Consider the following 11,806-nt stretch of genomic DNA (forward strand, 5'->3'; position numbering starts at 1 on the left):
CTGCCTCAGTAGGCAGAAGGAGGCATGCCCAGTATGCCCTGGCCTTGGCAAAGAGGCAACGCATAGCATATGCACTGACACAGTAGGGACCCAAGGAATAACACCTCTCCCTGACTCACACAGACAGTAAAAGGGATGCCAAACATGACACTACCTGTGCCCAACCATGTATAGGGAGTGTACTATGTGCATCCGACATAGGCAGCCCTCCAGCACCATCCTCAAGTCCAGCACAACCTCAAGGTAAGTCAATCAACCTACCAATTGCCAAATGGAGTATCATGTGTTGTTACATGTAGCTATGGTATGGATGTGAGCATGCAAGGGAATTGGGGTGGCCGAATGTTAAGGCAGCAGACAGTAGACACCCATAGTGGCACCATGACATTTGTAACACATACTGGAGTCACCATAGTAGCCAGTACTACACAGGGTGATAAAACCCACTGCAGGAAATGGGCTGAGTTACATGTGTGTCCATAAGAGCCATAAATGCCAGTCAGGAAGGTTCACATACCCAACAACAGTCTCAGGCAGCAGGACAGGTGTAGACAAACACAAATAAATGCTGTACTATGACTTCTGAATGAGCCCTATGGGTAACCCCTCCCCCAGGCCTACACAGTCAGACCACAGCAGGACAGGCAGTTGGATGTAAGATGTGAAGGCTAGGAAGTCAGAAACTAATATGTAGGCAAACAAAGCTAAGATCTGTAGTACTCTGGTATGCCTCTAGCCAGCAGGATAGGTAAGACTACAGACTGAAATGGAGTACCTGAAATACCAGTACAGTCCTAGCAAATGTGTACAAGTGTCAGGTGTGTCCCCCCATCCAACATACACTTATACTAACAGTCAGGTGTGCCCCCCCATACTCCTGTGTAGAACAGTAGAGACAGTCATGTGTCTCCCCCCACTATGCAGAAATGTAGCAAAAGTCAATGCCAAATGACCGATGGATACCCTGCAGACACAGCATGCTACCTGTTGGTGTACAACATAAAGGTCAGCACCACCGTACAAACTACCTGGACTTGTTCCACACATGCAATGCAGATGGCCATACTGGGCATGCTAACACACAAACACATAAAGGCCATGTCTGCAAACACCAGTGGATCAGACATATCTGGCAGTCATAGTTCTCAGTGCAGACACACGTCAGTATGCACCACTCCTGCCTTGCACACACAGTGGATAGGAATACAGACATATATGTAAGGATAACACACTATAATAAGCCAAAGGTAGGTGGGAATAGATGTGTGGGAGAGGGTGATTGTGACAAGGAGCCATCCACACCTGTCCCACCCAGCATGCAGCCAAAGGGCCCCAAACACATGAGGTGCGGATGTCACACACTGCAGTTACTAGTGACCAGTACCTGTCAGTACCACAGACTATGTGGTCCACGTGCCTGCTGTGCAACATGACTGTACAAGGAAGTAGTCATCTAGTAGCTGTATACATGTACCTGTGACATATGACCCCGTGTGTGCCCGCATATGGCATGTCAACCCCTGCATGAATGGGTTATGTCCCATGCACACACTGCCCTCCCCATAGCAGTATTTGACAAGCCTGCTGAGGTCATCCAATGTGAAATACACCTTTGGGAGAGCTGCAGCTCAGTAAATTCCATGGCGCATCCCATAACTGCATACTGCTGTAGTGATAAACTAGTTAGGTAGTAGTTCTAACCCCAGAATTGGCAATTGTATGAGTGTGCGTGTCTAACTGTGTAGAGAGAAATGCCTTTTTAGGCTACTCACACTCTGTACAATTCATATACTCAACTTTGGCAAGGCTGCTGATGTCACTCACCTAGAAATACACCTCTGGGAAAATCTCAGCCCAGTAATCTCCATAGTGTGTCCTATAACTGCGTACTACTGTAGTGTGATAAAGTAGTTAGGTAGGTGTTCTAACCCCAGATCTGGCAACTGTGTGTGTTTGTGTGTAAATCTGTGTGTGTGTCTGACTTCATAGAGAGCAATGCTTTTTAGGCTACTCACCTCCGTACAATTCATATACTCAACTATGGCAAGGCTGTTGATGTCACTCACCTAGAAATACACCTCTTGGAAAATCATAGCCCAGTAATCTCTGTAGTGTGTCCTGTAACTGCGTACTGCTGTAGTGTGACAAAGTAGTTAGGTAGGTGTTCTAACCCCAGACCTGGCAAATGTGTTTGTGTGTGAATCTGTGTGTGTGTTTGACTGAGTAGAAAACAATGCTTTAGGCTACTCACACTCCTTACAATTCATATACTCAACTTTGGCAAGGCTGCTGATGTCATTCACCTAGAAATACACCTCTGGAAAAGTCATAACCCTGTAATCTCAGTAGTGCATCCTGTAGCTGCATACTGCTGTAGTGTGATGAAGCAGATAAGTAGGTGTTCTAACAGCAGACTTGCCAACTGTGTTTGTGTGTTTCTGACTGAATAGAGAACAATGATTTAGGGTACTCACACTCCTTAGAATTCATATACTCAGTGTTGACAAGGCTGCTGATGTCACCCACCTAGAAATACACCTCTGGGAAGGTTGTAGCTCAGTAATCTCTGTAGTGCATCCTGTAACTGCATACTGCTGTAGTGTGGTTTAGAACGGTGGTAGGGTCCCATCTCCATCCATGGCGGTTTTGGATGTTTTGTGTGTGTTTCAATGTCTGTGTATGGAGCAATGCATTATAGGCTACTCACAACCAGTACATTACAAATGCCCTACTTTGGCAATCCTGATGTCAGTTATTGTGAAATGCACCTTTGGGGAAGGGCTTCTCTAGTAATCCCTGTGGTGTGTCCTATAACAGCTCCATGCTGTAGTGTGATATAGACCTTGGTGAGGAGTTCTATACCCACATATGTCAGTTGTGGATGCTTTTGCATGTGTCTCACTGTCTGTGTAGGGAGCAATGTGTTTTAAGCTAGTCACTTGCAGTACAGTTGACATGCCCTAGTTTCGTAATCCTGCTGATGTCATTCATTGTGAAATACACCTTTGGGGAAGATGCACTCCAGTACTGTATGTGGTGTGTACTATAACTGTGTAGTACTGTTGTATAGTAAACTAATTAGGTAGGGGTTCTACTCCCAGACATGATGGGTGTGTGTTTAACTCATACCCTGTGTAGAGATAGGTGGGATTGTGGGCAATGTGGAGGGGTTTTGCTTATTTAATTTATGGTGGCCCTACTATATATCACAATGTCAACCATATAGGGATAACAGATGTAAATTAGCTGAGAGGCTGGGGTGCAAAGCCATACCCATACATGTGACATCAAGGCCAGCCAATCGCAGTTAGCAACCCTACTGTGCCTTCACATGTGACTCACAATGGACATACCATGCATGACAACATGCCCTGTATGGACAGATGACACTGACTTCAGGGAATGCTGTTAGCATGCTATCAATGTAGGTGTAGGGTAAACCTGCTGCCCATTACCAGTTCCTGCCACAGGTGGGCAAGACTGGCACATTTGATGATAATCACATAGGCCAGACACCCCAGGTACAGTTCCACATGTCACTTTACATGCATGTGGGAGGTGTGCACATCCTAGACATCATCCATGTCACGGACTATGGAACACATACATGGCAAGTGATGCACAGCATTGGCCACATACAATAGTCACCCAGGTGACTGGATGGGGGATGCAATACCCACCTGTGTGGGCAAATGCAGAAACTACAGGCCTGAGCCACAATGCAGACCACTGTCATGTAGCCTGATGCCAAGGTATACCCATCACCTACCCTTGTATAGCCTGCTGGCACTGTTCACCACCACACACCCATGCAAACATGCACCCATGCACCCATGCATGTCAGAACTGACACCCTTTGTGTTTGTGTGTGTGTTGTATGCTGCGTATGTCCACATCCACACTCACTACAACCCCCAGGGCACAGTGAAGCATGCTGTCTGATGTCTGACACCTCCTCATATTCATTGCCCATACGACCTCCATATGACCTGTGTGGTGCATGGGATACCTGCACATTGATGCATTGTGGCAATCCCACTGATGATGAGTTGCACTCCTGACCCTGCCAAGTGTGTCAATGTGTGTGCATCCCTGTGTGAGTGTGCCTGTGTTTATGCTGGCACCTGTTCATGCAGACAGGCACGTGTATGTCACTTACTGTATATCTACCGTATCCCTGTTGCAGATGTCACTCACCATCACATATATGTTCTGAGTATTCCACAGCAGGTAACCCATGTGGTGCATCCAATAACTGCATCATACTGTGATAGCACTAAATGGTTTTGGGGGGTTTGATACCCTGACCTGGTAGGTGTGTGACACAAACATGCTTCAGTTTTACTCTCCCACCCCTACCTGACATGTATTCACCTCTGTCTGCCTCCCCCACTCCCTCTCTGGTGGATGTGGAGACCCACACCTGCTTTGCTTAGGCAGCAGCATGCGTATTTTAAGTGATGCTCATGATCAGGTGATGGCCTCTGCACGAATTGCAGCCCTCCCCTAGCTGATTGCATGTGGAACAGCTGTGGTAACATTCCCATAGCCAATTGCATGGAAACACACTCCAATACCTGAGAACATCATGGGGGTGTTGACCCTTTTCTGTCACTGTGAGCAGGAACTAGATCTGTTGTTTGGCAAAACAGCATCACAGATGGATTGGGGATTTACCTCTAACAGCATACACTGTGGAAAGAGGGCAACAAACAGGAGGGGGATGTGCCTGACCTGACTACAGACTGTAAGTGCTACTATACTGCATTTGGAGTAATGTTGGTTTAATAGTGTTTGTCTGCATATGTCTGTCATACATGTTGCAATACCTGCCATGTCAGTTCCATGTATATGTAGAATCCCCATCTGCAGGGTCATCTGCAGACTGGGCAGTGTTGTGCCTTTGGTCTCATGTGTTAGCCACGGTGCTTCTATCTGCAGAATGCAGAAGGTACTGTGAGGATTGCAGTCTGTAGATGGTGAAGGTCATGACAGTTACTGACTTCATATCCCTCATAGGACATATGTTGCAACAAACCCCGTAACAATGGTAAATTTATGAAGTTATCACAGCAACATGTCTATACTGGCCCTGTGCATGTGCTGTCAGCAACACCTCTGTCAACCTTTGTACATATGTCATGCATGAAGTGGTGCATATGTGCTGTACACCATAAATTGTGTCATCATATCTGATAACAAGCCAGTGATATGTCAGATTGCTACACATGGCATGTACAGTAGGGGTTATATTTCATAACATAACCTGGACATTCTATGGATGTTTGTACAATACTGAGGTCTGTGTAGTGATGGTGAATGTCAGCAATGTGTGTATAGTTAATATGTACCTTAGCCTGTGTACAGACTGTGGTGGATGTCATTGTTCTAGCTCCCCTTCTATCTGATGTTACATACTGCCCCACTGTATGGTACTGTTTTGGCATACATGCTTGTAGGGCCATACACACACATGTCCCATTCTACAGACAGACATTAGACCAAACTGTGTAGCAGCCCAGTATATGTAGGGTCATTCTGTGAGTGGTACATATAAGGATAGTGTAGAACAGATAGTCAATATACTGTAATATTATGCTAGCTTACCATATGTGGCTGTGGCTGTGTTCACATTGGTTGTGGTTATGCACTTTCACACAGATGTATCTTACCCTGTGCTGTGACATGGCTGTTGAGCCTGCTATATATGCAGGTACATGTGCATTCCCCCAGATGAGATGTAGGCCAGTGTTATGCCAGTAGCCTACACAGTGCATTGTTACATGCCTAGCAGCTTAGTGTACTTACCCAGTGAGATGTCACGTGCAGATACTTGCCAGATGTACTGCTGCCGGGTCTCCCTTAAATGTCAAGTATGTCACACAGAGCAGTGGGATGCTGTACAGATGTATGTCATTATCTAGTGGGTAGTATGTATCCATTGCACCCCTGTACCAGCAGCCATTATGTGTCAGGCCAGACAGGAGTGTGTGAATCCAAACCTATGGTGGCATATGTATAACAGTCGTTATGTGTCATACCCATCTACATGGCTGTCTACATCCATATTGTCAGGCCTGGTACACATGTTGTGCACTAAGGGATTATGTGTATACCTCCTAACTGTACATTGTGTGTCCAAAGTTCCGCACATATTGGCCAATATCTCTGTTGCACTCCACAAGGGCATTACATGCTAGCGGCGGTACTTTACAATGATTTTCTTAGGATGTCTGTCAATAGCCAATGGCACACATGTCATAAGCAGATGTAACCTTCCACACACACCATGGCTGTGAAGACAATCCCAATGACAGTAACAATAGTCTAGTAATATACCTGCTGTACATACCTGACATCCCCTTGCACTACGACTTTGGAACAATAGGGGCTGGGGTAGGGTTGCACTCCATGTCCAGGACATATGGTGGAAATATATGTACATATACATATCCAGATAGATATATGTATATGATTACACATGTGTAGTACTTCAAATTACCACTGCCATGGCAACCACCCACTATGAACTGCTACATCATGTGGGTGTGGTCCCTTTACATTTCCTGTGTGATTGACATCCTTCCTGTGTGTGGCCATTTGTGTTACAGAAAGCAGGTAGCAATACCACTTACAGAAGAACCTGCATACTCAGAGCAGCCACATATTTGTAGGAGGATCACGAACTACAGAGATATGCCTATCATGTGTTGTCCGTCCACCATGCAGGACCTGTGTCAGATATTACACTGGCAGTGTGTGTGCTGCATGCTATCAGTACATGGCTACATCCATTTCTGTTTCTAACCTCAATTCCCTGACTAAGGGTACATTTCAGACTATCCTGTAACACCAGCACCTTGCTTAGTGTATGGCAACACTGTTCCACATTTATGCCTGTGTTCCAGCCTCTGTCATCCATCTACATACCAAGCTTTGCACATATGTCATGCTGTTGGGGGTTGTTCTGTAGTCGGTTGTGAGTATATCACACTACCATTGCTGCCATTAGTCCACTGCTGTTGTATCCCCCACACATACAGTGGGGCGGGGGCCATATATGTGTGGGTGTCACCTATACAATGCATGTGTGCCCTTATGCACTCCAGAGGCCAGTGTATGTAACAGTGCTATATGGACCTGTATTATGGAGTCTAGGTGGGGAGCACAATAAATGACCTAGGCTGTTACAACATGTGGGGGTATCAGGGGTGAGCTGCCGCAAGGTATCTGGATGTACAGTACCATATACTTCACCTATATTTACATTACTTACATGAATTGGGGTACTGCAAGCCTACTGCCTCCTGCCATACAGACTGTTCTGTTTGTCAGTGTGCTCGTGATGGTGTCAGTTATGCCTTGTTATGTACCGGTTACAACCCATGTGATCACATAATGTCTTTACCAACTACTGAGTTTGTACAGAGTGTAGATAGAGGCTGCTGAACTATACACCTGCAGAACATACTGTTGATTGTTTGGTATCCTGTGGGCCAGTCTGTCTTCACTAATGTACAGTTTGAAGGGCGTGGCCTGAACAGCAACAGTTGTGAACCTTTCCAGACTACTGTATTAGTGTAACTGTTTCACAGTTGCAGTTCTCTGTTTATATGGTTGTCAGTGTCTGAACAGCTATATGACATGGCATATAGAGCTGTAATAGTACACAATTAAAGGTTTCCTATTTGTGCAAATCTGTGTGTGGCATCTTTCCTATGACCTTTCTATGGGTATATGTTGCAGGCAACAATTGACATTTGTATGGGTGGCCCATACAGTGTCCAGTTGTTCAGGTGTTAACTGTAGGCATAGTGGCTGTTCCATATTGTGTGCACCTTCTACATATGTATCATACTGTACATATATCTGCGTGTGTATGTGTAGTCACATATATATATATATATATATATATATATATATATATATATATATATATATATCTGCATATCTGTGTCTGTGTATCTGTATCCTGGGGATGTTGGCGGCTTCCACATATTATATGTTACATGGGAGGCAGACTGTACTTGGTAGTGTATTGCAGGGTGCACACGTTTGGCTGTGGGGAGGGATGCCCATTTGTACAAGACGGATAGTGTGTGAGGCCTCTCAACCCCATTTATGGTGCATGTGGACATATCTGTATTTGTTAATCTGTCATTGCTATCTACAGATGTATGGCCATATATACCTATATATATATATATATATATATATATATATATATATATATATATATATATATATATATATATATATATATATATGCTAACATATATATAACCATGTAACCATGTCCACATATACCTACATAGATATATATCTGCGTACATAGGTATATATATATATATATATATATATATATATATATATATATATATGTATGTTCTAATCTGTTTAGTTATTAATATCGTTAGACACACAGACATCTAGGTGTTGGTATACATTCTTTGTACTGTTGCATGACAGGACTAGATGATATGTTTCTGAAAACATTTCTGCCTTTGTATCTGTCATGGCTTAGTGGTAAATCACTTTGTGTATGGAGTGTAGGGTCCTGGGTTTGAGCCTTGCAGAGGCAATCTATTTTGCTGCTAGGCAGAACATGGGCTGTTGGATACAGAGCGATTAAGGCACTTTAAAGCAGTTGTATGCGGGTTTGCATGGGTTTACGCGAAGCTAAGCACTGCTAACCTCTGGTTACAGTTTCCCATACTCTGTTAGCTTTTAAATTGCTTATCCTGTGTAGGCATAGCTTACCCCCATGCAAGCAAGCTTAAACACGCATACTGCTGCTTACAAGTGCCTACTCCTGCTTATCCCCATGCTAATTTCTTTAAAAGAAAAGAAAAAAGGGTTGATAGGAAAGTGGTGAAAAGAGGGCACAAAGAGGGCAAGACAATAGGGGAAATAACTAGGCATGTGCAGGAAGGGTGTAGGAAAGGTCCATAGCTGCCCATTTCTTCTACAGCAACAGTTGTGCATATACACTGAATTTTGATGTTGATTTGGAGCCTCAAATCCCTGGTAGAGGGATGATGACAACATAAATTCATTGTGATGCCAGTTAGACCAGATTACATGTGTCCAGTGGACGTGTGCAAAATGGACAGCTATCTACGGGGCATGATTTTTTGTGGGAACAGAGTGCCCTTTTTTTTTTAAGTTAGAGTGGGATGTTGGAGAGGGGTAGTAGGTATAATTGGGGAGGTAGGTTGGGTAGGTTAACAGACAAGACAAACAAGACACATACAGGGACGGTATATGACACATGTGGGGGGGTAAACACCTTGGATGGGGAGGGGTGTTTGGAAGTCGGAAGCCCATGAGCCCCCAAATGGGAACCGTGGGACTGAGGTCCCCACCCATGGGCAGTCACCACTGCACCTTCACGGCCCCAAAAGGTGGCTGTGCTGAAAGCTGTGTAGGAGGGGCAGGCTCACCCTCTAATTGCGCCACTCGGCCCTCAAGCTGGTGTAGCCAGTCTCGAAACTCCAGATTGAGCTCCCTGCACACCACGGCCTGGACATGTTGACGGGTGACAGGTTCCCTTCAGCACCCGCTCCCAGGGGGGGGCAAGCCCCATCCCCTGGCAGCGGTTCCACCCAACGGTGGCACAGGGCCTATGGAGGAGGAGGTCCCAGGCTGGGCCCCAGATGTGCTGGTGCCCAGTGCCATGGCCAGCTGAGGTGGGACAGGTGGGTCCACTGGAACTGGACTTCCCATATGAGCTATGTTGTAGCAGGTTTATGACAGATATGGGTTAGTAACAGTCAACAGCATTCAGGATTATTTATAACAGCATGCATAGGTATTTCCATTAATCCAAAACACCAGATGCAACACAGTTGCAGAGGAAGCAGAACGCATGCATATCTGGAACAACAGTGGCCATTACAAGAGCATACAGGTTTCATTGATGGCAACAGGCCACCAATATGGGTGTATTTTAACATGGCACATGCATAGAAAGAAATGTGAATATTTATAAACCATTAGGACATATGTCCCAGTAAATATTTGGAGTGTACACATACCAGTTGAGGAGTGTCATTGGGTTATTTTGCACATATGGTAGGGGAGAGAGAGAGAGTTCAATTAACAACTAATATATCCTTGTAGTTTTCATAGCACTCTTAGTCACTGCAGTGATCTTTCCCTTACATGTATTATTACACTACCCAATGGTCTTATATTGTACACTGCTATGTTTATAGATTATTATATACGTGACCTGTGTCTTACATACAGGCATGACAAGATGCACGTGTTAATGCAACATATGTTGAGTATTGCTGTCATACACTTTGGGTGAGGTGCTAGAATTACAGGTTTGTTTTCATATACATTATATGACTATGTACACGTTTGACTATCAGTTATATGTCATTAACAGCAGCCTACATTTCTGGGATCATCACACTGATTTTTCAGGGGAACAGGGTACCAGGCTGGTGATATGGGCCATTTATTTGGACATGCTGGACAGACTTGAACAGTTGTGGGGTATGAATATGCATACAACTGTCTATCTGAACATTCTAGCAAATTCGGTACAGTTGTTGGGTGTAATTATGCATACAGCTTTCTATCTGAACATTGTAACAAAATCTGTACAGTTGTAGGGTATGATTATGCATGCAACTTACTAGCACTCCCGGGATTCAAACCTCTTCTGTGTGTGACAACAAAATTATGGTTAACATCACAGTACACTGTGCAATCAGGGAATTGATGTGAAGCTTTCGACTGTTTTCTATCTAAGTCTCCCTCACTTGTACAATATGACTGACCTCTTGGCACTGCCAGCATTATTATACAGAACTTCATTCACATTTTAGCTGCATATCACAGCATGGGTAACACTGCTTCATACAACAGTACTATTTATAGTATGCAACAGTTCAACTACATATGAAAGGAGAGTAAAAAGAAGCACTCCAGGGATTATACCTTTATTCACAGAATATTACACATTTATTCCTACTGGTAGGACACTTTCTAAGGCTCTTATATGTATTTGTTATGGCAGCACATTCAGAGAAATACTAACCTGCCTCACGACACAGCCTTTGCAACCTAGCATCATGGGCTTGCTGGTTCGCAGCCCGCTCATCGCAGCTGTTAGAGGAAAACAGTGATATTTAGCAATACCTATCCATAGTATACACAAGCTAGGCAATTCTTAACTACTTAGTGGAATGAGTACTTACTCAGTATTGGGGCAGTAGCCATCTGCTAAGACTCCTGGATCCACTTTTCCAATACATCCCCCCTCCGATGCTTCAGGTCAGTATGGTGGTGGCTGACCTGCTCACCAGTCGGGGGATACCTGTTGCACTGGTGAGGTCACAGGCAAGACTGTCCCAGGCCTCCGTTTTATACTACGAGCCCTGGTACTGGACCTGCAGTAGTCTCTCCTCATGGTGTTTTACCAGGATCCATACCATGAGTTTTGACTCCTGGATGCTCCAGCACTGTGCTCTTAAATGAGTGCTTTCACCCACACCGGTCATTCTGCCTGCAGTAGGAAGCTACAACCAGTTATGGAACGTATTCCCGCCTGTGTGGTTTAAATACAGCCAGTTACCTGCACTTTTCCTTGAATGGCCAGGTTTGAAGAGGCTAAGCTATGGGCACACCTGCTTACCTAAGGTTGGCAGTGCATAAGGGGTATACTGGTAGGCAGATTGGATTGGCTCACCTACACATTGCTTAGTCTTACTAAGATGAGCTGTGCTGCAGTTAGCATTACTTAACAGTTAATTTGCACTATATGTGTCTTTTGGCAATGATTTTTTCTTCA

Source organism: Protopterus annectens, chromosome 6.part0, assembly GCF_019279795.1.
Source record: "Protopterus annectens isolate FY-2018-M chromosome 6.part0, PAN1.0, whole genome shotgun sequence".
Classification (NCBI taxonomy): Eukaryota; Metazoa; Chordata; order Ceratodontiformes; family Protopteridae; genus Protopterus; species Protopterus annectens.